General features: G+C 38.4%; 1 pseudogene; it reads left to right on the top strand.

Moving 5' to 3' along the window:
- The first annotated feature begins 20,142 nt into the window (after positions 1-20,142).
- Positions 20,143-27,689, top strand: part of LOC149214379 (uncharacterized) — a 38,396-nt pseudogene continuing 30,849 nt past the window's right edge.

The following is a 27,689-nucleotide window of genomic DNA, read 5'->3' as shown; positions in this document are numbered from 1 at the left end:
CATAGCTGGGATGCAACGTGAAACTTAGATGGTGTGAATGACTCTTGTTAGTAACTGACGGGCCTCCAAATTAGACAAGAATTAAGGCCCATATAACCTTTCCTAGGCATATAAAGGTTATATTAAATCTCTCCTTCTACACTTAATAATTTTTTTATAGCTTTAATATGTTCTTAGGAAGGTTTAGAGATAATTTCATATTATGTGCCTAATATTATTTATTTTTGCATAATATTGAGAGAATATGGAGAAAATTCTGAATGAGATAATATAGGGAATTTCTCCATACTATATGATGGACCAAGATTGAATAAAAAATGAACTTAATTTCATGAAGTTATTGACAAATTTTGGTGCTCCACTGATTGAGAAAATCTAGGAATGTTTTCCCTATCATTTAATGAAGATTCCTAGTTTTGAGAACCAAATCCACTTTTTGAGGGATTTTGGAGGGGAAATTTGCTTCCTTTCAATGATAATTCTTCCTCATCACTTTGTATAAGTACCAATTCGAATTGGCCCCTAGAGGAATGTATTTCTTAGTATTCTTGTGGAGAAAAATTGTTATTTAGTAGCTCCACTTTCATTTCTAGCGGGGATGTACTTGGATTGATTCAAATAATGAAGTTTGGTTCCATTTTTAGCTTCTAAAGCTTAGTTTCCTTAATAGGAATATGATTATCCTTGGTATTGGCCATCCTAGGAGCCTAAAATCCCTCTTGTACAATTTCTTTATTTCCTTTGAATGTCTTTTCACTTGCATCTCTTATTTCTGCATTTACTATTCATGCTTCTTTTGTTGTAGGTCATATTGGTTAAATTATTGAAGTGAGTTGTTTTTTAGGCTATTTATGATTCAAAAGCATTATGAAACCTTATAACATCTTTGAAAAGTCATATTCATCACTAAGCTACTTGGAAATTTGGTTTACTAGTTCACAAATCTAGAATTTTTGGAAGTCCCTTGTAGCAAAATAGTAGCAATTTTCTGCTATTTTTAGAATGTGTTAATGAGCTTCATTTGAGTTAATTTTGCTTGTATCGGGATCATAAAAACATTCAACTTAATTAAAAAATTTACCCCATAGAATTTTCACTTGATTAGGTGAAGCATTTGGTAGGTTAACTAGCTCACTAGTTCTTGAATTTTCAGTTTTTAGAGTAGTAATTGTTTGCTATTTTTTAGCACGTGTTAACAGGGGTATTTTGGAGTGGTTCCACTTGTAATGGAGTCCTAAGACATCCTAATTAATAAAAAAAATTCCCATCACATTTTCATTTTATTTACTTGGGAATTCAACAAGTTATCTCACTCTTGTAGAAAAACATGGCCTCCTATAGCATGTGTAAACTTGACCATATCTACTCCAAAATATTGGTTTTGTTCCCTTAGGATTGAATAATGACCCCTAGGATCCAAAACCATGAGTGAGTAAGACCAAAAATCTCGTAAGAATTGCCTCTAATCCATGGAAATTCACATCTGTAGTTATGGTTAATGAACAGATTCATGACTTGAAGAGCATAATAATGGTTTTCATGAATACTTTATGAAGCACCTTATGAACTTTGTTGATAGCATCTATCTTGAATGCAGTGATTCAAGAATTATTTAATTTTGTTTCATACATATTAAGCTATGGTTTCCATTTCCAACATTTTTATTTCTATTGCAAAGACTAGGATTCCTTTTGATGCCATTCACACTCTGCAAATAGGTTAATGTTTACATTTCTGCAAATAGGATTAACATTTACATTCATGCAAAGTAGAATAGCCTTTAATTTTTGCAAAATTAACTAGGATTTCTCTTTGAAAAATTAATTAGGTTTCCTTTCCATTGTTTAGGCTTAGATTTTATGACATTCACTTCATTGCATCAAATCAACGAAAGCAAGACACATTTCATGCTGCACATATAGTGTCGACACCTCTTAAGTTCGTATGAACCTTGGGTTGATAATTTAAGTTGGTAGATTTTGGAGTTGTAACATTCTTGTTGCAATACTAGGTCTCATCAGTGACCCTGATGCAATTATATGAAATTTATTCTTTTCCCTTCGATGAATGATAACTTCAAGAGGTTAAGAGTTTCCACAACACACCAATGCCTATGATGATGCACCTCTCTCTAAATTATTAAATGTAATTTGAAAAATTTATAATTTTTTGACCCAACACAAAAAAAAGAAGACAAAGCAACCGAAAAAGAGGCCAGGGAAGTCCCCAAGCTAGAACAGAAAGCACTTCAAAACCATCAAAGCTAAGAAGTCAAAGACAAAGAAACAAGTACACTCAAGCAATCAAAGAGAAAGCTAAAAGTGAAAAGGGAAGGAAATGTCAACAAGCAAGGGCTATATCATAATGAATTAACAAGAGCCAATGTTATACAAAGGTCAAAATGAGACCCAAAAGGTAAGAAGGCTTAAATAAGATTAAGTGGGAGTGATAATAGACAATTAAGAGACACCCAAATAACCCTTTTTAAATGAAAACAACACAGGAAAACACAATACCACCAATTGTGAGAAAAACAAGCAAAGACAAAGGAAATCACTCAAACACAAGTGATGAAAGCCAAACAAAAGAAACAAGGTTGTAAAGCTAAGATGAAAAATGGATTTAAACTATCACTCAAGCAACCAAACAGATGTGCAAAGATGATATATCAAGATGAGGACACCAACCCCAACCTAAGCACAACATATCCTCAAGGAAAACTTTGAATAACACAAACAATGGAAGGCCCCAAACACACCAATAAATGTGGCTTCAGACTAGAGATGTACCTGAAGCTAAAAGTGATAGAAATCATAGATCCAATTGATCATTAGAGATCAGAGAGAAAGAGAAAGGTGGAAATCTAAGACACAATATGAAACCCTTCTCAACAATGAAAGGTCTAATCCAAGCAAACTAGTTAACAAAACCAAATCTAAAACAAAACTAGACTGTAGACATAAGACAAAACATAGGATCAAATCTAAGACAATAGGTATCAGAGAGAAATTTTGGGTCTTTAGGGTTACAGGCACAACCACATGAATGAGCCGTGCTAAGTGCAGTTATAACCACATGCTTGCTACTAGAAAATTTTATTGGTAGACTCATAATCACACAAATGATGTTTAGTGCATGAGGTTGGGGTAAAACCAAATTTCTTCCAAAATTCCTGAACAAAAGATGAAATTGTAACAACCCCATGTTAAAAGTTCATGTAGTAATATTAATAAAAGCAAAATAAGACCAAAGTCATAGGATATGTATTCCAAGTTGAATGTTGGGAAAAGCATTCTAGTGGGTGTTCATTCAGTTTATTATGGCTAAGGGAAATTGGAAAAGACATTAACAAAGGATTTGGAAAGGAAAAGAGGTGTTAAATGGTATTTTATTTATGAAAACAAAAGAAAATAGGAGAAAAGGGAGATGAAAGGTCACATGTTTACATGTGAGTAAACTTGAAGGAAAAATGGATGAAATTGAAGAAAGTATAGGCCTCAATGATAAAACGGCTTCTAAGGATCAATTCACAAGCTTTTTTCAGTTTTAGCTTTGGGCTCTCTCTCTCACGCTCTTGGACACTTAGAGAATTCTCTGAGCACTCTAGCATTGGAGAAAGGAAAGCAAAGAAGGGACAAGAAATTAAAGGAAAGAAAGGATCAAGAAAGGGAAAGTGGGATCAAGCATCTTCAATAGGAATACTTGCAGGTAATAGGTTGTATGTATGATTTCTTAGATGGTTTATGGATGCATGGTACATTCATGTATGTATTTGGTTCTCTTGCTATTATTAAAATGAATTTTTTCAGGTGTGACAGTGGTTTCAATCTTGCCTTGAAATTTCCAGATAGCCATGGTGTATTGAGGTTCTTTCATTTGGTTGAGCTTTGGATTTCTCGACAGTTTTGGAATTGGGTGAGATGGTCTCAGGAAAATTCCCAAGGGACTAGGAACCCATTTATCAGTAATGGAAGGATTGTGGTAAATATTGAGGGTGGAGATGGGAAATTTCCTCAAGGTATTGGTGAAGAAATCCGGAGGCATCCAAGCTTGTTTGGTCCTAGGAATCCCTTGACTGCTTTTGGTGGGATTGCAGTAAAGCCTGGTAGTGTATGTTCTTGTTTTGGGCCTAGTGATCCCTTGATCTGTTTTGGCAGGATTGTGGTATAGCTTGGTTGTGTGGGTGCTTATTTTGGGCCTAGGAGTCCCTTAACCAATATTGGCAGGATTGTGGTAAAACCTGAGGAAGCCCTGTTTGTTTTTTTTGTGAATTCGACATTCACGCTGGGAATATGGCACAAGGGTGATTGGATGAAAGAAAGATTTGGTTCAACCCAATCTATGGTCGGCTGGTATGTGGAAGTACCTAAATTTGTTGGCTTTTTCATATGTTAATAAGAGATATTTTCCTCTTGTATTTCATAAGTATTTGTACCTGTTATTATGTGGCTTTGATGGTTATTCGATCATTATTATTAATCTGGTTATATGTTGGTTATAAGCATGGTTTCATGGAAGATTCTAGTTATGGATCTTATCATGTTTTGATTGGTAAATGAATGGTTATTGAAAGCAATAGACCTTATTGATGATTCTCAGATAAGTATTAGACCCGTATGTTTAGATATGCATTCATGGCCTATAGATTTCATGTTCTTAATATGTTTGACGAAATGTATGTCTTGGTTAGGCTTGGTTAGGTCTATCCCTTGATAAATTTTTGTGTTATAGGCTTTTTCCTTGTGTCATTTTTCATTCTGGAAAGTTGCATTAAGTTCTGGGTAGTGGTTTGGATACAAGCCCTGAAAAGGTGGCACCAATTCTATGGTCGCAGGCTCAAAACTCAGAAATTGGGACTCTAGTCACTACCTTGTAGGTTGATGCATGTGCCTACATGTAGTGTTATGCTTGCGGTTGGGAGTCCAGGTCAGTGAAAAATTAATCTGACTTAGGGTTTGGACACCTAGAGGGGTGGTTTAGCTCTTGGGGGCCCTGTAGCTCTTCAGGAAGGTTAGTAAAGTTTCAGTTTATCAATTCCACTTCCTTAATTGTACTTAGGAGGTTGAGTAATGTAATAATAGAACTCAATTCATGTTTACCCCGACAGGTTGGTGAAAGTGGGTAAATTTAGGAGGAGGCGTTACAGGGTGGTATCAGATCATGGTTCAAATCCTTGGATTGTATATGGTAATGGCTAACCCATTCATCCCATCTGGCTAGATGCATGTTGTTATGCATGCATTGTCATGGTTATGGTTATGCATGCATAGTAGGTCAAACATCCATCATGGTGGTCGTTATGTAGTTTGTGTCATCATGATGCTATTGGTATGTTATGATGTTGATATGTTGGCTGAGATGGATCAGGATATGTAGATCATTAGAGGTATGTTGCAGGACTAGACCTAAGGGTAAGAGAAGATCGCCATACAATTTTGTATGTTGGACATGCAGGTATTTTGGTTAATGGTTGTTATAGGAATTATGGTAATGTACACACCTCTTATTCTATTGTTGTTGTGATTGCATGCATGATAGATGTTAGTTAATCAGTGTGGTCATATGCACGTGCATCAGTTAGCCATACATGATAGTTAACTTGTTTTTATATGTATTTCGATCGTATGCATGATGTTTATGTTCATTACAACTAAGATCTTGATCTTATATGTATTGTGCTAATGTGAATAAACCTATGTAGATGGTCATGGTTATGATATTTAGGTATGAGTTGACATACTTGTGATATTGTATCATGCTAATTTGGATTGACTATGGAAATGTGACAACCTCCCTAGAGAGACATTGAGGTATGAGTGTGATTATGTCGTCTGTTTGGTTTCTCTAACATGGTATGTTTATAGGTTGTCCGAATGTTTTATTAATTGCATGATATGAGTATGCGTCTATAATATTGCATGAAGGAATGATATTTTCTTAAGACAATTGTACTAATACAATATGCACTGAGACAACTCATATGCACTTGAGTGTAAGTGGGTGCTAGTTGTAGTATTATGATTAATGATTGTGAGTTGATTATGGCATGAATATTAGTCTTGGTAAAGGTTGATTTCAAATTAATAGACATGATGCATTGATCTTGGAACATGTGAGTGGCATGTGTGAGAAATTGCAGGGAAACATGCTTGGTGTTAGTGTGGCAGGGTAACAATTGATTTTTTTACATAGCTAACAACTGGGTGATGTGATAGCATCAATAAGACTCAATTACGAAAAGGTAAAAGTTAAAAGAAAGGAATTGGGTGAGAACTCCTTTGGCTATGTTTGGAAATTGCAACTCCAAAGGAATGAGTGCTTTGCATGAATATAAGAATTCTTCTTAACCTTGATTTTGTATAGCATTATGTGGATATGTGCTAGATTCATGAACATGTATTTGATAGGCATAAAAATTGGTTTCTAGTTATAGATGGATCTGTAAAGGGAATTAGAGTCCCTTGAGAGATGATGTGGATGTGTTTAGTTACAAGGCAACGTGCTTGGCAGAACAAGGTAAGATAACTAGTATACTGCCATAATTATTTATACACTGGCAATTATGTGTTTATGGTAGTATGATGTAGGGATTGCATGGAAAATAAAGACTTCCATGAAATATTGAAGAGTCTTGGGTTGACGTTTCCTTAGGAAGCAATGGGAACCCATGGGGTTTATTTATGGTGTTTGTTGCTAGTTTTGTGCTTTTGATGATTTGTGATTTATTTGTGCTTGATTTGTAGCTTGCTTATGTCTCGTGCATGACCATGCAACTTTGTTTGTGGTGATGTATTGTTATTGATTTTCTTCTTGTTTTCCTTCTTATTCTTTTCTTTTATGTTTTGAGCGTCTTGGGAATTGTTTTGGGAAAGAGGAAAGTTAATGGACCTTAGGGAGAGTTGTATGTAACCCAACAGGTAATGTGAGACCGGGATGAAGATTGGTGCATGAGTAAAGGGAAACTGAAGGTAACAATATGATAGCCAGTTAGATTTTTTGGGTCCATGGAGATGAATGGACAGTGGTGGGACAGCCATGAGAAAGGTAACATGAAAGGTAAAGTAAATGGGTTTAAGGTAACATATGCCTTAGCTAAGTTGGGAATTGTTGTTCTCAATGTTCTGCATGCTATGCAGATAAATGGAGTTCTCTTAACCTAGATCTTATGATATCTGGTAATTATGTTGTGATCATGATTATGCTGATGATTACATGTATACATGTGTGTATGCAATTGTCTGACAAGATCGTCAGGGATCATGATTGTTTTATGCTAGTGTTTACATGTGTATATATATGTATGTATGTCGTTGTCTGACACGATAGTCAGGGATCATGATAGTCTTATGCTAATTTTTATATGTATATATGTATGTATATATCTTGTTGTCTAACATGGTTGTCAGGGGTCATTCTTGTGGAGGAATGATTACTTAGGTACGTGAATGACATGAATATATTCTTGAACTTATGAGGAATCAAGTAGGGAGAGTAGCCCTAAAAAAATATGAGGTCAATATCATGTGGATATGAATTGATGATATGTGCTTATACTCTACCTATGTTATGTTATGGACAAGTAATGTTGAAGAATACATCAGCAAAATGAAATTAGTGTGCTCTGTGACACGCTAAGACAAGCATGGATAGTATAAAGACATTAGAAGCATGGTTTCTTGGTAGAGACGATGTGGTCTCTAGATGCGCAGTACTAATGTTGTGTATATGTTGTACATGTTGTACCTGTGATCTTGTGTACATGCGATGATGTGAATATATGCTGCTATGTACATCTTTTATATGCGGTGCTGTGCATATATGGTCCTATGTACATGTTGTATATGTGGTGTTGTGTAAGTGTCGTATATGTAGTGATGTGTACAAATGGTGTTGTGTACATATTGTATATGCGGTGTTGTGTACATGAGGTGCAGTGTACACGTTGTACATATGGTGCTGGGCATATATGGTGTTGTGTACATGTTGTATATTTAGTGTTGTGTACATGTGGTGCTATGTGCATGCTATACATGTGGTGTTGTGTGCGTGCGGTGATGTATACATTTTGTACATGTGGTGTTGTGCACGTGGTACTGTGTACATGTTGTGCATGTGGTACTGTGTACATGTGGTGTTGTGTACACATTGTGCATGTGATGCCATGTACATATGATGTTGTGTACACATTGTGCAAGTGGTGTTGTGTATGTGTGGTGTTGTGTACACATTGTGTAGGTGGTGCGATGTACATGTGGTGTTGTGTACACATTGTACATGTGGTGCTGTGTCAGGTGGTATTGTGTACATGTTGTACATGTGGTATTGTGTGCATGTATTACATGTTGTGTTTTGTACATGTGGTATTGTGTATGTGCATTGTGTAGTTGTGATATAATGACATGTGTATTCATTGTGTACGTATTTGTATTATGTTGTACATTGGGTGTAGGTGTAAACATTGTGTTGTGGTGTACATAGGGTGCAAGCGTATGTGTTGTGTTGTACATTGAGTGTAGGTGTATGTATTATGTTTTGGTATACACAAGGTGTAGGTGTATGTGTTGTGTTGTACACCAAGTGTAGGTGTATGTGTAGTATGCCAGGTGTAGGTATATGTATTATGTGGTGTTGTATGCATGTGGTGTATAATATGTGTATGTGTACGTGATTGAAGAGAAGTGAAGACACTAGGTGCTTGTTAGGTGTGGCAACTGATCGGTGTTGTACACAAAGAACAAAAGCAGAAGCAAAAAACAAATTGAAGGATAAGCATAAGTATTTTATTTCAGTTTTAACTATGCATTTGATCTATGATTTTGATTTATGATGGTTGTGTATTGAGATAACCAGATGTGATATGCTTATACATGATGATTTGATCAAAGAGCTAGTTTGACTTGTTGTGACAAGAAGTAAACAAAATTGCAGGTGTACCTTATTGACAAGCTACCAATGAGTTATGATTTGAATTTATTTCAATTCATTTTGAGTCTAATGAAAATTATGTGATTGGTATAGGAAAGCATGGAAATACTTAGTTAGGGTGGTTGGATTGACTGCTAGAGAATTAGATGCAACAAAAAAAAGGAATTGGAACAAACAACCATGTGTTGGTAAAGCATTTAGGAGTAGGCCATTGTGGGACACTGGTACCCAATAGTGTCCATTGATTTCCATGAGCACACTATGATTGATATGATGGTTTTGAGGCAGGGATATGCCTTGGTTTTTGGACGTTTCGATGTGAGAAAACCTTGCCAAGGGATGGATTGCCTGGGGAAGGGGTTGCCAGGGAACTTGGAAGGTGAGTGACTACACAAAAGGGGGTTATCAGATTGCCCGAGGGACTGTGCTGTGTAACAAAGAAGGGAAGGCCAGGGGATGGATTTGTTATGGTCATTAGAATTTCGAGATGGAATCAAATGCAAATTGGGAGTGTGCCTTGGAACAATGAGCCAATAATTATTCACTGAGAGAACAAGTAGCACAAGGATCATAGCATTCGATATTGGATGCGGACTTTGACTTTGGCAGTGGATTTTGGACTTCCTGGGAAGGAGTTGAATCCCGGTATTACTTTGAGGGTGGAGGTGTGAACCTATGGATTCCCTTGTTGCTGATGTGGGCTATGTATCCTTCATTGTTTACTGGTTGAGGAAAAGGAATTTTGGTATATGCACATATTTACGTATGGTTTTTATTGTAAATACCATAATGAGTTGTGTTATAAAGATCTAGTAAATGGTATGATTGTCATGTTTTCAGCAAGATGTCATTGTAAATACTTCAATAAGATGGGTTATAAAGATCCATAGGGAGTATGTTTTGTTTTCAGTGGGTTTCTAGTCATAGGTGTCATTAAACACCGAGGATAATGCTCCCCTAAGGGGGAGGGATCTGTGACAACACCAAGTCAGAAGTTCATATAATAAAGTTAATAAAGGGGAAATAAGACCAAGGTCATGGGGCACGTATTCCAAGATGAATGATGGGGAAAACATCCTATTAGGTGTTCATTTGGTTTATTATGGCTAAGGGAAATTGGCAAAGGCTTTGGAAAGGAAAAGAGGCATTAATTGGTATTTTATTTATGAAAATAAAGGAAAATAGGAGAAAAGGGAGATGAAAGGTCACAAGTTTGCATGTGAGGAAAATTGAAGGAAAAATTGAGGAAATTAAAGAAAATAGAGGACTCAATGATGAAAAGGATTCTAAGGATTAGTTCACAACCTTTTGTCAGTTTTAGCTTGGGGCTCTCTCTCTATTCTCTCTTTCTCTCATAATCTTGCACACTTAGAGCATTCTTGGAGCACTTTAGCATTGGAGAAAGGAAAGCAAAGAAGGGACAATAAATGAAAGGAAAGCAAGGAATAAGAAAGGAAAATTGGGATCAAGCAGCTTCAACATGAATAGTTGTAGGTAACAGGTTGCATGTGTGATTTCCTAGCTGGTTTATGGATGCATGTATGTCTTTGGTTCCCTTGTTATCATTGGCATGAATTTTTTTAGGTGTGACAATGGTTTCCACCTTGCCTTGATATTTTTGGATAGCCATGTTGTGATGACATTCTTTCATTTGGTTGAGCTTTGGATTTCTGTATGGTTTTGGAATCGAGTGAGGTGGTCTTAGGAAAATTCCCAAGGGCCTAATAATCCCTTGACCGATAATGGCAAGATTGTGGTAAATCCTGAGGGTGGAGTGATCTAGGTGGATATTGGTTGCCACCTTCCTATTCCACCTATACTTCCATTCAGTTTCATCTATTTCCTTGTTTATTTCAACATTTAATATTTTTAGTAGTTTTTCGGGTCCTGAACTTCTGAAGCAGTTTTGACCCCCTAAACGAAATTTTTTTGAGGTATGAAACAAGCCATAGCCATGGGAAAGGACCTACTACAAATCCTATAGTACTCGGGGAGACCTTTCCAACAAGGTATTGTACATGCTAAACAAAGATAATATGACCAAGTTATGACCCTGGGAAGTTAACTGCCCAACTAACCCAACATGGCCAACAAACTCTTGGCGTTCCATCTCCTGGGGTTAGGATTTTGGTTGTTTAGGGTTTCCCCTTGTTGTTCAATAATAAATAGGCCCTTGAGCCTCATTGTGACACAATTCAGAGGCATGTAGCCACCACATCTATTCTCATAGATTAGCTACCATCACTCGAGTTAGTTTATTTCCATTATGTTTGTAAGCATATTTCAGTATTATGATATTAATGAAATAAAGTGTTATTTTTGTTGCATCTCTGTATTTATGGTTATATCGATAATTTTATGTGTTCTTGCTAAGTTTGGATCAGTGGTATCAGAGCGGTCTGCGCTCTCACTGTTTTTCTTTGCATGTCCCCAATGAGGTCAGGGTATAAGGGGTTAGGGCTCGATCTGGTTGGACCTTTGCAAGACTAGGCTCGCAAACCACGATGACCTCCTAAGGCGGAAGAAAAGAAAGATGAGGGGGTAGGAGATCCTATCAAAATATTTCTCGAGGAAGCCCTTGCGAGACAGAGGAATGCAATGATGGGTAACTTTGCCCAGATCCTTCAACAACTACCCACAGGCAATTCATCTTCATCCAACAACCACTCTGGAGGTGCCACTCCTTTTAAGGTACAAGCCAAATTTGACATTCCAATTTTTTAGGGCTAGATAGGTGTAGACACCGTAGATAAATGGTTGAATATGTTGGAAAGATATTTTTCAGTTCATGATTTTTCCAATCGAGAAAAGATTACTTTTTCACTTCTCAAAGCCACCCCACACGTCAAGAACTGGTGGGAAACCTACTGTGAACAAAAGGAAGAGAGGGAATCCTCACTATTTTCTATTGCACCCACTTGGGATTCTTTCTAATATTCCATCAAGGAACAATATCACCTTGTCGGGAGCTATGAAGATAAATACATAAAGTGGACCATGCTACTGCAAGGAAGGACCAAGATGTGCCAGAGTTCACAAATGTTTTCTATACCCTCTGCATAAAATTGGGTATTAAGAAATCTGAGCAGCATTTGGTACTAAAGTACAACAGATGCTTGCACAAGTTCATCCAAGATGATATGGATTTCTTGGAAATCTCCTCACTCGGCGCGACATACCGATACACTGTCAAGATTGAGTAGACATTTAAAGAAACGAAGCAAGACTTTAGATTTGTGAATCTGAAACAAGGAAAAGGCATCCCCAAACCACAAAGAAAAGGCCAAAGCTAAGGCAGGGTGACCTAGGACAACCCACCAAAGCTGCAAGCAAAGAAAAACACCTCGAAGATAAAGAAGGACATGGAAAAATGGTGTGAGTTCCATAAGAGCTCCACTCACAACACAAGTGAGTGTAGGGCCAAGCAGTCACTGGTGGCCAAGCTAAAGGCTTTCGAATCAAATGCATGTTCTGACTCTGAGTTAAAACCCGACAAGGGGAAAGACAAAGGGAAGTATATCATTGACGTGGAGACCAATACCACTGTGGCCATCACTAAGATCTAGAAGAATGAGCCTGAATATCCAGAGGAGGGGGAACGCCTCTTCCACTCACAAAAGTGGGTGAAGGGTTCTCCACTGCAGTTCATTGTCGACATCGGGAGCCAAAAGAACCTCATTTTAGTAGAGTTCATGAAGTGACTAGGCCTACCAACGATAACACATTCGTATTCATACATCATCTGGTGGCTTCATCAAGGACGATATCTCTGCATCAACCAGTAATGCCACCTTCCCTACAGAATCAAGCCCTTCACGGATGAGATATTGTGTGATGTTGCTCCTCTTGAAGTTTGAGATGTATTATTAAGACAAACACACTTGTGGAAGTGACATGTTGTATATGAGTTTACACCTCGCTCTATGATTATTACTTTGGGCAATAAGTTGTACAAGATACTAGAGGTAGCCCCGCATACCACCATCTCTTTGATCACTATAAAGCAATGCAATAAGATCATTTCCCAGACTAGGAAATTTGATTTCCTTATGATTCACCCTTAGGTAAAGAAGAATTTTGTGGCCACGGCTTCCAGACATGGCTCTTACGCACATTAACAACAGAAGGACAAGGTCGTGGAGGAGTACAGGGACATTTTTACCTCACTTGCAGGGGTACCTCCGCATGGTCATGTCAAGCACTCCATAGATCTGACCCCGAGCGCACTACTACCCAATGGACTGATCTATCGACGCTTTGTTCTAGAGAATGATGAGATCAAGAAGTAGATTCAGGAGCTATTACAGAAAGGGCACATCATGCCAAGCTCATCACGCTATGGGATCTCGATTGTATTGGTACATAAGAAGTACGGGACCTAGAGACTTTGTATTGACTATTGGGTTCTGAGAAAGATCACTATTCAGAATAGGTACCCAATCCCACAGATTGATGACGTTTTGGACCAACTCAAGGAGGTCAAATATTTCAACAAGTTTGACTTGAAGTCTGGTTATCACTAGGTGCCTATAGAAACCTTTGATGTGTGGAAGATTGCCTTCAAATCCAAGGAGGACATTTTCGAATGGTTGGTCATGCCTTTTGGGTTGACAAATTCCCCCACAACCTTCATGAGATTGATGGATGACATCTTGTGACCCTTCACAAATGCATTCACAGTGGTGTATTTAGATGACATCATGATATTCATCTATAGTTGGGAAGAGCACCTCCACCATATTCGACAGGTTCTTCAAACCCTGCGACAACACAAATGTGTGCCAATTTGGACAAATGTACTTTTGGCATGACCTAGGTTCAATACCTGGGGTACATAATTGATGAGCAGGGTGTGCATGTGGACCCAGCCAAGATATAAGTCATTTGGGATTGGCCAGCCCTAGCCACTCTAATAGAGCTCCACAATGTTCTGGGTCTTGCCAATTTCTACTGCAGGTTCTTGTTTGGGTTCTCTCATATCACTTGGCCTTTAAGTCGAGTCACCAAGGGCGAAGCGAAAGAAAAGTTTTTTTGGTCTGAAACCCAAAGGAAGGCATTTTCCGAGTTGAAGCATCACCTCTACTCTGAACTAGTGGTTAAATTACGAGACCAACAACCACCATTTGAGATTGAGACAAACGCCTTCGACTATGCTATTGGTGAAATTCTTACTCAACAGGGGCATCCAATGGCTTACCACAGTGAGACACTTTGAGACACAGTCCGAAAGTATCCCACTTACGAAAAAGAAATGTATTCCATTGTGCAGGTTTTCTGTCAATGGAAGCATTACATTACGGGGAAGGAAACAGTCATCCACACAGGCCACCAACCCCTGCAGTTCATACAAACACAAGGGAAGTTGCAGAACGATCACCATAAAAAATCGTCCACATACCTACAAAAATTCCATTTGAACATTAAGTAAAAAAGGAAAACAACAATAATGTTGCAGACTGCCTCAATTGACCACCATTCATGGCGCTAATCACTGTGTTCGACTCCTGTGGGCATGAGAGTTCAGGGTGGCCGCATCTTTACAAGAGTGATCCAAAATTTGTTAGCACATACTAGACACTCCTGGAAGGTAAGCAAGTTCCAGATTTTCACCTCTAGGATGCACTGTTATTCCACATGGGACACATATGTGTTCCTTCAAGTGAGCATGCCAAGATTATTTGGGAGACACACTACAATCAGGTCGTTGGATGTCTCGGGGTAGAGAAAACAGGGGTAGTATTGCAGAATTATTTTTATTGGCCAAGCCTTTGCCAGGATGTTGAGAGGTACATTAAATCCTACTGTTATCACACAACCTAACCCTGACAAGCTCCTGATCAGGTAGACCTTGAGTAACTGTTTCAAACCAAATTTTGGCTGAGGCTTAGCCTCCTCAACCTAAGAGGGCTCTCTCACTAGGTTAAAGATTTTGATAATGGATTAGATGGCTAACTCTATGAAACAAATGAATGAGTGTAAATGGTTGAAACACAGTCAATAAACATCCATTGGGCTTATGGAGTCAGAAAATGCTTAGTATGACAACAATATCAGCTAAACATGGAAGTCAGGGCATCAAAAGTTAAATATATCAGTTAACACATAGAAACATGTAGGAAACATAGTCTACAAATGTATGAAGGAAGTTATAGCATTGCCAATGAGTTCTAAGTATCATAAATTCATACTACTGCAAATAAGGAAATGAGGACAAACATAAAACAAGCCACCATTGAACTCTTTCTGAATCCTGAGAAGTAAAGCCAAAGTCTGTATTCATAAAAACGTAATCTTCTACAATGACACAATATGAGTGTTTTCTCTAAAAATTTCCAACCCTTGGTGCATTACAACTCTTGTCATATATAGAGTTTCCTTACAAGCTTGAATTCCTTCCTCCAGCAAGAGGGGAATTCGAATTTATCTAGACCTGACACCTATTGAACTTTAAACAAACTATTAATTACAACTAGCTGTTAACTGACAGTTCTAGAATCCTAATACAACTAGGACTGTAACTCCTTATTATGATAACAACAACCTAATATAGGAATTAAATTCAATGCTTGACTGCTGTGTTGAGTAGTAAAAAGGGTCTTTTTCACCTCTATTTACCCTACATTAATTATCAATCCAGGAACGATTTGTTATCTCAAAAAGCGTACTCAGTTTGAGGTGGTCATTTGTCAGAGTAATGCTAGTAGTATAGTGCTTCAAAAGTAACTAGACACTAGAAACAAACTTCTAATGTAATGGCAAGAATTGGAAATGATTGTAACTAAATCATTCAATGAAGAAACTACAATACTTCATCAGTCAAGGGTTCAGTAATAATAACTCTTCCCTTTGTAAACTGATAATTGAAAAGCAATAAAAAAGATCATCAACCTGGGAACTGGACACAATAGTCAGTGTTCACTACAGTTTCAGATCGTTCTACAGACCAAAGCAATGATAATTCAAATAAAAAGAAATGGAACAACAACTAATTTATTTAACAAGATTGAACAACAAATTCTTAACCTACAGAAATGAATGAGGCAGTAACTGTATTCTACAGGAATTAAGCAACGATATCTACTTTAGGAATGATAAACGAAATGGGACAGTAGATGAAAGGAAATGAAATATTGAACAACAACTTGAACCAAATGTAAATGCATGGAAAACCAGATCAAATATGACACACAGCGCTTCTATATTGAAAGGAACAGTAATCTGAGTTTTGGTACAACTGTTGTTAATCACAGTTATAAAGAAACGACAATTGTGATCACGAGGGAACACAATCCCAAATGAACAACAATCATGTTTGGAAGTAAACCATGGATAAATACACACTAATGCTGATTTATGAATGCACAACATTGTTACTATGTAAATGAACAACAATGGCAATCTGGAAGGAACATCAATGTCATAAGATAATTTCAGTTTGTTAAAGGAACAATGATGCGATATAAACTTAGAATGAATGACATAACATTCATGTTGCAGAGAATAACATTACTTATTCAAATAGAATGATATGTGAAATAATAAGGAATGACAAATTATTGAACGGAGCGAATAAGAGAAATCAAACCACACACGAATTGGAAAATAATGGTACAGGAGCAAGTGATCCACCAAGGTCGGGCCCGTAGCCTCCAGCGATGCACTGCTTAAGATTACTCCAGAATCAAAGATGGAACAACAACCAGAGTTTATATATTAAGCATCAAAACGGAGTTACAGTAATCGCTCTTTTAGAGAGAGTCGATGATCAAAGTTCCAATTACAATAGTAAATTTCATAAAAACAACAACAGTCCATCCCTTGGGCTAGCAATGCTACCTCTTCTTATAGTAGTCGAGTGGAGATATCAATGATACAGGGAATCGTTAAGGTAACGATCCCTTACTTATCTTCTTGTTCTCTTGCGCCGATTTGGTATCTCCTCTTCCTTTTCCTGGCTTATACACTCCAATTTGGATTGCCTCGTTTGGATGCAGTTCCCTGTCAAAGGGACAACAATTAACCTTGTCTTGTATTTTCCTTTATAATGGCGATCTTCCGTTTTCTCCTTTTTTGCATAGAAAAAGGGTAATTATTAGTCATTTTATGTTGCACACAAATCTTCTAGACTTTATCATAATATTTCACCATATACTTATTTCATAATGTAAAGAATTTATGAATTTAAGGAAAATATGACAAAAATAAGTGGTAATTACATACCTTCTCTAGTGCTCAACACACCCCCCTGCTTACCCTTTTTCATGCCCTCATTAAAACATTATAATTGACATGCAAGGCAATTAGGGAATAGGCTAGAGAAGGGATCTCATGAGGTGGTCTACAACCATGATTGCTAGCTAGGAATTCAAAGAAATGTCTTGTCTGTCCTTCAGGAATTTCATATAAGGCTTGATATCCTGGTGCAGGGTGCCAAATAATTGGAATCTTGAACCTACAGCCTAACCAAGACGGGCCTTCTCTCAAAACGAGGTCACCGTAGATACCCAAGCGGTCAACTGCTAGCTTAAAGTTCTCATAATTGAATGGTTCTTGGTTTTGGATGTTCGGATTAGAAGTCTGGTATCGAAATTTGGCTGCTGCTATGGCAAGGTATTTGATGTTAAAGAAGTATTATATTCCTTACCGTATGACTGCTGTGTGGATAGGTCCCAATGCTTCAATCACTCACTGAGTTCTCATTAGGCTCCTATGTTTATTCCATATTTGCTGTGGGTCTCTAGGTTCTCCTCTCACCCATAAATCTAATCCATTCTCCTATCTTTGAAAGACATTGTAGGCTTTAAGCCACTTTATTTGATTAACACCAAAAGAAATAAATGCGTGCAGTTGGACATCACCCACAAAAGGGCTAGGGTTCTGATCTGTTTCTCCATCTAATACAAGATTGTGCAAATACACATAACAGTCGCTGAAATTTCTCCCTGTAATGCTTACAACAGTTTATGAAATCAACAATGGTGTTTATCTTTATAGGTACTCCTGCTTTGACAACTTTAATTTTCAAGTGTAAATATCTTTCCATTAAAAACAAAGCACAGTTCCTAGTAGGTGCCCTACACGCTAGAACGTCAGTATATAGAGAGCATAAGGTATCCATTTTTTTGATGACTACGTCTAGTCTATGAGTTACCTTTTTGACCCTTTCTTCTTCCTTTCGCCATCCTTCAAAGGCCTGGCTTTCGGATAGGTTAACGTTCCTCAGCTGTTGTTGTAATTTCTCATATTTTTCTCGAGAGACAGTCTGTTATGTAAGTTTCTCTATTGCTTGCTGGGCTTGTACCAAATCCTTTCGCAGAGTTATTGTCCTCCACGGTCATTATCCAACATATTAGTTGATCTACTTGGATCTTCTTATCACAACGTCTCATCTTTATGGTCTGAGTTTCCTTAGAGGATGGTGCCTCTGGCTGAATTTCCTTATCACAGGATGATATGTTATTTGTTTGTACTTCGACATGGACAGCAGCCAGATGTTGTTCCTTTCGGTTTTGAATGGCAGGTTGGACTTGAGTCCTCTTGATCTTTTTCTTAAGGGGTTTTGTCTGAGTGGTTGCACGCTTTACCACAGAGGTTCCTTTTGAGTTTCCCCATCTTCAAAACCCTTATCTGTTGTCGAAGTTGCTTAATCACATTAAGAAGTCTCTGTTGTTCCTTTCACAATTTTTTAATTTCCTTTGTTTTCTTGGAAGGAACAACCATTCAATTACTAGGGCCTGGGCTTTGTACGTCAAGTGTTGTGCCTTTGTCTTGGCCAATTTCCTTATTTTCTTCTTGGGGTGCTTCCTCACTGCTATGTTGATCCAGTTATTCAGGGGTAGAAACCCTAGCTTGCTCCACTGTTTCCTGAGTAGCTTTTTCCTCTACCTCCTCTTCATCATGAAATTCTTCTGGAGTATTTTGACTAGGAACAGATTGTTCCTCTTCTTCATTCTCATCATTTTTCTTCCCGGATACACTCTCATCATGGGCAGAGTGATCCTCTTCTCCTTCCTCTTCGTCGCACAGTTCTTCGGATGCACTTTTGTCATGAACAAAGTGCTCCCGTGGTCCTTCTTCTTCATCACACAGTTCTTCGGATGCACTTTTGTCATGAACAGAGTGTGCCTACTGTCCTTCTTCGGTGTGGGGCTAAGTGGGCTATGAGCTTGGGCATATTCACCCATATTGGCCAGAATCTGTGCCAACTCATCTTCTTGCAGCAGGTTTTGCAGTGGACTTCCATTGCGTTGCTCTGCTTCCTCTTCCTCCGGTTCTCCTTTACCATCTTCCTTCAATTCTTTTTCATTCCCACCTTCCAATTGTGGGGGTTCTTCGTCTCCTGAATCGTGTATCTCTACAGGCTGACCACTGTCTTCCTGGCGATTCCTCAACATTCCCCTAATCCTTGCCAATATAATAGATTTCCTTCATTTCATAGGCCTGCTCAATGTATAGGCAACATGTTTTTGTTTTGGGGCTGGCAAAGCCAGTCCCCCGTCTATTGCGAAAATCAGTTCTTCCCAACTGCTCTATTGTTAAGCAAGGCTGTGGTTGACTATCAGTCATATTAAGCCATGGTGACTTACTACTGACTCTAAATGGCGAGATTTCTTCATGCTTTGGGCAACATAATGTAATAAAGAATTTAAAAACATAGGAAAATTCACAGCGCCTTTTGCTTTAACACAACTAAAAGTTTAAGATGTCATGGTCTTACCACGTCTTTCCTGCCGTCACAAGTGATGTAGCTCTGGATAATTTTCGCCAATTCCGCCCATGGATCTCCCAAGGTTGTTGGTAAAACTCCCTTCCCTTTTACAGTCAAGTTCTGCCCTTCATCTTGGAAGATTTTCATGGTGTCCCACAGTCTCACCTTTTTCAGAGTCCACACAGGTCCAGTGGTTGGAAGTCCTGAAACCTCTGCAATTATATCGTCAGTGACTACTATCTGTCTCCCTCTCACCATGGAGTAATGTTCATACAGGTTCTGTAAAAACTCAATTGTCACCGTCTCATTGGATTGTTGTAGACAGTTAAGATAAACTATCCATCCTGCCCTCACTAGGATCTCTTGTGCAACATCCAAGACCATCAACACCTGTGGCTCACTGCGAATTGATCTTCCTCCCATGCTTAGCACACTGTAAAAATGCAGAGATGATAATGGAACATCAGGTTGTTCAAATTTTAGCTGGATGTTAGGAAAAAATAGAGAAGATGTCGAAACAGCAAGCTGTTAGAATTTCAAACTTACTGCTAATTTTTGCAGACCAAAACACGGAAATAACTTCGGAACAATAAGCCATGCACATTGGGAAACAAAATACCGTTAAGCGTTTGGGAAACAAAATACTGTTAAGCGTTGCTATTCCCAAGTCATTAATTCTTCCAAATGATAAGCTGACACGTATGTCAGCGAATTATGGGGATTACCTGTGACACCCCTGCAATGTAATAGGCCATCCTCAGCCGTCAAATGAAGGAGTAGCGTGATGAACCACCATAGCACAGAGTCATAAAGGAACAACGTATACAGAAATGCCATGTTTACAACGACGAGCGGATTACCGAAATCGAGGCATAGAATAGAATCGCTTAATAAATAAGGAAATGTCGTGATATGATGCGAGAATTGGAGGATAGGATAGCTGACGTGCATAAAAGGTCCTATGCGGTCATTATCAACTTTTACCGTCATAATTGATTTGTAATTGATTTTCATGTATCAAAGGTTCAGAAGGGTTATATACATAATCTCATTTGAATGATTTATAAAGATATAAGAAGAAGGGTTTTATAATTGCTATTGGTGTATAAGAAATATGACTTCAATACCATCAACAGAGCTCTGTTGCCCACAGGTTTCCATAACCTTGACAGATTTGTTTATTTCACCCTTGGAACCATAATCCTTTGTGTATGCCTAGGAAAGTGCTGTGCAGTGTTAGAATGGAGGCCATTATGCTGGCTTGGTAACCAGAGGAATCATAATGCCATTCACTAGGAAGGAGTGAAAGGTGGGCAGGCCAGCTCGTGATGAGACCTCCTGTTCCAAGGACTTTTTATTCTTCTGATGTGCCCCTTGGATCATATCCTTGGTGTGGTGGCCATAGTGGGAATGCCACTTCACTTTCTTCCTTATGATCATGGTAGGCTGGCTCTTGATGAGACCCCCTATCCTTCATCTGACAAACCATATTAGCAATCATATAAACATTTTTTTTTCCTTTTTCTTTTTCTTTTATATAGCACTTTTCCTATTTATATACAGAGGGTGGTTCAACACTCCTTAAGAATAGGGATGGTGGAAGAAGCCTTAACATCTCAATAGAGAAAAAATTATACCCTTATTCTTATTCAATACTAATGATCAAAGAGAATTATGGGGATTTAGAAAGAACCATCATGATAAAAATAATCAATCATATCGGTATTAGTAAAATAATGACAACAATGTGATCAATAGTTGTGTCCTTTCCTCTTTTCTATTATCAATTCAAAGAAATTTCTTGCAAAGTTTATGATTTTTATGTAATTTGTTGATTTCAGTATCCTCTAGTTTTTGTATTTGTTGCATAAATGTATGGTTGTGCTTTAAATGACCATGACTCTCAAAAATGATCTAAATGGTAAAATACACAAAGAAGAAAATGCGCTCTAAAAATGCTATTCTCAGGATAGAACAACTACTGTGCACAAAACCACAAGAAAAAGGAAAAATATACTCGAAACTGCTATTCATTGAGAGGAACAACAGATGTCCCTTAATTGGAATAGCAAAGAAAACAACTGCAAACAAAAAATGCAAAAATGTTGTTCCTTTGGAAAGGAATAACAGAAAAATGAAGGTGTTGTTCCTTCGGAAAGGAACAACAGAAAATGAAAGTGTTGTTCCTTCAGAAAGGAACAACAAAAAATGAAAGTGTTATTCCTTCGGAAAGGAATGGTAGAAAAACAAAAGTGTTGTTCCTTTGGAAAGGAACAGAAAAAATGCAGAAGTGTTGTTCCTTCGGAAAGGAACAACAAAACGTAAAAGCGATGTTCCTTCGGAAAGGAACAACAGAAAGGTGGAAGTGATGTTCCTTCGGAAAGGAATAGCAAAAATGTAGAAATGTTGTTCCTTTGGAAAGGAACAACAAAACGTAAAAGTGTTGTTCCTTCGAAAAGGAACAACAAAAAGGTGGAAGTGATGTTCCTTCGGAAAGGAACAACAAAAATGCAGAAATGTTATTCCTTCAGAAAGGAACAGTAAAACGTGAAATTGTTGTTCCTTCGGAAAGGAACAACAAAACGGTAGAAATGTTGTTCCTTTAGAAAGGAACAGAAGAATGCAAAAGTGTTGTTCCTTCGAAGAAGGATAAGAAAAATGGCGGAACTGTTGTTCCTTCGGAAAGGAACAGCAAAGTGCAGAAGCGTTGTTCCTTCAAAAAGGAACAGCAGAACGGTGAAAATGTTGTTCCTTCCGAAAGGAACAGCAAAATGCAGAAGTGTTGTTCCTTCGAAAAGGAACGAAAAAATGATGAAGACGCTATTCCATCCAAAAGGAACAACAAAATGCAATAATTGCAGAAATACAGAAATATGTACAGAAAGTAATTTATAGAAACAAAACAAAGGAATTATATATAAAATGTAAAAGCAATCAAATCACTTAATGAACCAAAGGTGAGGAAGATTTTTCTTCCTCAATGAGAATCTGCATGTCAAAGTCTTTGCGGAGTTGCTGGTAGAAGGATTACCAAGTAAGTGGTTTGCGGTATAATCGAACTCGGTCGCTGTTTGCCTTAAAGGTATATCCCGATCCATCAATGGTGGTTAAAGTAATGGTTCCATTATCATGTACCTTCTGGATTTCGTATGGTCTGAGCCAACGAGTCTGGAGTTTCCTCGGAAAATCCTGAAACCTAGAATCGTATAGGAGCACCCAATCTCCTTCGTGGAAGACTTTCTTTTTTATGAGGGCATCGTGCCATTTGGCTCTCTGTTGTTGGATCAATGCAGTATGTTGAAGAGCAGAGAGCCTGATTTCGTCTAGCTCGTTAATCTGCTGTAGTCTATTAATCTAGGCCTTGTTTAAATCTAGCCTGACTTCTTGTGTTGTTCTCAAGGTCTGCATTTCGAATTCTATTGGAAAGATGGGTTCCTTTCCAAATACTAGCTGATATGGTGAATAACTAGTAGTGCTTCTCCATGTTGTTCTGTATGCCCACAAGGCTTTCAGCAGTCTTGTAGCCCAATCGTGTCTGTGTGACGCAATGGTTTTTGTCAGTTTTTCTTCTATTACTTTGTTCGTGCTCTATACTAGGCCATTTGCCTGTGGGTGGTATGGAGAGGTAATTTTATGCTGAATATGATAGTTTTTCAATGTTCAACAATTTTATTACTAGCAAACTGCGGTCCTCCATCCATGATTATGTCTCTTGGGAGGCCATATCGCACAAATATTTGGAATAGGAACTGAATGACAGAATCCTCTGTAGCTCTTGGAAATGCCTCTGCTTCAACCCATTTGGTGACATATTCTGTTGCTACCAAAATATATGTTTTCTAGTTTGATGATGGATTGATTGGGCCCACAAAATTGAGTGCCCAACGTTTGAATGGTTCAATGACTAGCTGTGGGTTTAGAGGCATCTCATAGGACTATCCAAGGCGTCCTTCTCTTTGAAAACTGTCACAGGCGTGAACAAATTTCTTTGCATCTTTGAAGATCGTGGGCCAATAATACCTTGTTTGCAGAACTTTGTGACCAGTTCTTCAATCTGTGAAATTTCTGCCACACCGTCCGTCATGACAAGCTTTCAAAATGTAAAAAAATCGTCTTCATGGATGCATCTCATGATGTGCATATCTGCCCTTGTATGAAATAGGTAGCCCCCAATCCAAGAAAATCAGGTACTATGCTGGACAATCTGCTTTTGCTCATTAGGAGTCAAATGTTTAGGTAATTTTCCTACTACTAGATAATTCACAACATCAGCATACCAGGGTGTTTTGATAGTAACAACGAACAAATGTTCATCTAGAAATTGATCTTCGATTGCTGCTGCGTCCACTGGCTTTAGCATTCGTGAGAGAAAGTTAGCTACAGGGTTTTCTTTTCCAGGTCGGTCTTTTATTGTGATGTCGAATTCTTGCAATAAAATCAGCCATCTTGTTACTCTACCATTTGTAATTGGTTTATTACTAAATATTTTATGGCAGAGTGATTTGTATATAAAACAACAGGATATCCAATGATGTAATGCCTAAATTTATTTATAGCATGTATTACAACTAAAAATTCTTTTTCAGTAACAATATAGTTCAACTCAGCAGGAGACAAGTTCTTGCTAACATAATAAATTTCATATGGTTCTTTGTCTTCTTCTTGCCCAAGGACTGTTCCAATAGTTGTGTTTGAAGCATCTGATGAAATTTGGAATGGCAAGTCCCAATTTGGACCTCTGAGTACTGGTGCTATTGACACAAGATTTTTCAGATCCTCAAAAGCACGGTCACATTTATCTGTCCAAACAAAGTCAACATTCCCTGTTAGTGCATATAGAGGTGCAGCAATGTGAGAAAAATGTTCTATAAATCTTCTATAATAACTAGAAAATCCAAGAAAACTGCATACCTCTGTCTGTGTGGTGGGAGTAGGTATTAACAAGATTATTTGAATTCTGGCTGGATCTACCTATATTCCAGCTGCTGAGATGTAATGACCTGGGATGAGGCCTTCGGTCATCATCATATAGCATTTTTCATGGCTCAGGCAAAGCTTGGTAGCGATACATCATTGCAGCACCTTTTCCAGTGTGTCTAGTGCTGGGTCGAAATCATCTCCGTATGGTGTGAAATCATCCATATATACTTCGAGCCCTTCATTTATTAAATCTGGAAAGATGCTAAGGATAGCCCTTTGAAATGTGTCAGGGGCATCGCATAGGCCAAAGGGTAAGACTCTGTAGGCAAACGTTACCCAAGGACAGGTAAAAGTAGTTTTGTCTTGGTTTTCAGGGGAAATTTGAATTTGATTGTATCCACTGAAGCCATCTAGGAAAGAAAAGAACTTATTTCCTGCTAATGTATGTAGAAATTTGAATTATGTAACACCTATTCACAGAGATTATCCTGATTATACACTATTTGTGGAATACATGAATAATACATAACCTCATCTACCATTGATCATCAATTTACGGAATTAAAAAACAATCGCATGCACACATTGAAACATAAATCACACATATCAACACAGTATGTAATGGGGAAAGCATACAGCTGAAAACCCCCAACTATCTGTATATTATAATGATAGAGAAAATGTAACAATACATAGTACAATACTCCTCACAAGTACTCAGTACTATCTCCACATGCTACACACAAACTAGCTCAGATCTGAACAAGTTACGAGTTCAAATCTCCTCCACTTTTTTCCTGCCTCTACTGTTGAATCCAAGTCGAGAATAGATCAGATCCAAGTTTGAATTCCCTTGGCTTGTACTGCGCAATCCTCATTGGCAATCTCAATCAATGATTGTGCAAATCTCATGCACAGCTATAGTCACAACTGATAGTGGTCTCACCCTTGCACCCACCTCTAACACTTGTCTCCAATGAATTGTCCATGCACTGAGTTAACTAATGTATTATTTAGTTGATTTATGAGTTAATAATTAGTGAATTAATTAATAATTAATTCACATCACTCATCACTAGTGTATTTGGCAGTTAGACTAAATACAACTAGTTCAACTAAGTCAAACTGAACACAACTCCATCAACTCCTCAATCAACTCCACCAAACTCAATCACTTGAGTTCTAACTAAATTCCATCATGCAATAGCTCAACTAAACCATAGGAAAAGCGTATTTCCTTCTGGCAGTTGCATGTGCCACCCGTAGCTCGAACTGAAGTGCTGCAAGAGGATAAGATAATGTTTATAGTCCAAATATTATTAAGAGCTAATAATATTCAACTGTTCTATTTTTGACTGGCAATCTAAAAATAGACTCCGCCCATATGTCTAAAAATAGAGGTCCATCTATTTTTACCAACATGACCAATCATCCATAAATAACATCCTGCAACTCATAGACCATGATCCATATGTCTAAAAATAGACTTTGCGCCAAAAATAGCCTGCGAGCCCACTTAGTGAAGGCGACTTCTTTTCACTAAGCTCCATCATGTTGTTGCATTTTCAACACTCCCTCTCAACAAGATATGGATTATCTGCAACCCCTATTCTGCCTCTGTGGTATTCGAATTTGCTCCTGGTGAGCGCCTTCGTCAAGATATCACCGTCCTGATCCTCCGTGGGAATGTATGAAAGTAACATGATTCTTCGCTGCACACAATCTCTGATATGATGGTATCTGATGTCGATGTTCTTCGATCTATCATGAAATACTGGATTAGTCGAGAGTTTAATGCAACTCTGGTTATCACAATAAATCACAGTAGGTTCCAAGTGTGACCCGAACAACCCGACCAGGATCTTCCTCATCCATATAGCCTCTCATGCAGCCAAACTTGCTGCCATATACTCGGCCTCTGCTGAACTGAGTGCCACGGATCTCTACTTCCTGCTATACCAAGAAACTACTGTCGACCCGATACTGAAGATCCCTCCAGATGTGCTCTTTCTGTCCGTTGGGCTCCCTGCCCAATCTACATCCGTGAAGCCACATAGCTTCACCTCATCCTCCTGTTTGTACCACAATCCATATCCCGATGTGCCTCTGAGATAACGCAATACATGCTTGCCTGCCTTCCAGAAGAGCTCGGTTGGCTTAACCATAGCTTGTGAAAGCTGGTTAACAGCATAACATATATTGGGTCGTGTATTGACTAGATACATAAGCGACCCCACCAACTGTCGATAAGCAGTGGCATCCACTACCTTTGCTAAAGTAGCATCCTCCTTCCTCCAACCTCCAGGAAGAGGAGTATATATAGGCTTGCAGCCATGCATGTTGAACTTCTCCAGTATCTCTCGGGCATACTTACCCTGAGAAACAAATAGTCCATCACTGCGCTGCCAAATTTCCAATCCCAGGAAATAATGAAGGAGGCCCAAGTCCTTCATCTCAAACTCTCTAGCAAGATCCTCCTTGCATGAAAGTATTAACAGCTCATCTCCCGTCAAAATCAAATCATCTACATAAAGTACAATGATCAGCAACTTACCCTCCACCACAATGTGGTATAGGTTAGGATCCGCCTCACTCTTGGAGAATCCAAGTCCGGTGAAATAACTGTCTATCCGTGTGTACCAAGCACGAGGTGCTTGTTTCAACCCATATAGCACTCTCTTGAGCCTGCACACATGCAACTCGCTGCTAAAAATCTCAAAACCTTTGAGCTGCTCTATGTACACCTCCTCCTCAATGACTCCGTTGAGGAACACAGTCTTCACATCCATATGATGGATGTGCCACCCCATCTGTGCTGAGAGAGCAATAATCATCCGTATGGAAGAATACCTTGCGACAGGTGCAAAGGTCTCCTCATAATCGATCCCCTCTATCTGTGAGAAGCCTTGGGCAACAAATCTTGCCTTGTACTTCTCCACACTCCCGTCAGCTGCCTGCTTCACTTTGTAGATCCATCTCGAACCCACCACTGATTTCCCCTCTGGTCTTGGAACAATCTCCCATGCACTGTTTCTGACAATCGAATCATATTCTTCCACCATGGCATCTACCCATGCAGGATCCTCCACAGCTTCCTCGAAAGAGGATGGCTCAGTCACGACACATTTTCTCACAA

The sequence above is a fragment of the Pinus tabuliformis genome, chromosome 1_1, assembly GCF_031772625.1.
Source record: "Pinus tabuliformis cultivar Carrire ecotype Pingquan chromosome 1_1, CPIR1, whole genome shotgun sequence".
Lineage (NCBI taxonomy): Eukaryota > Viridiplantae > Streptophyta > Pinopsida > Pinales > Pinaceae > Pinus > Pinus tabuliformis.
This window is presented reverse-complemented; position numbering and strand designations above follow the sequence as displayed.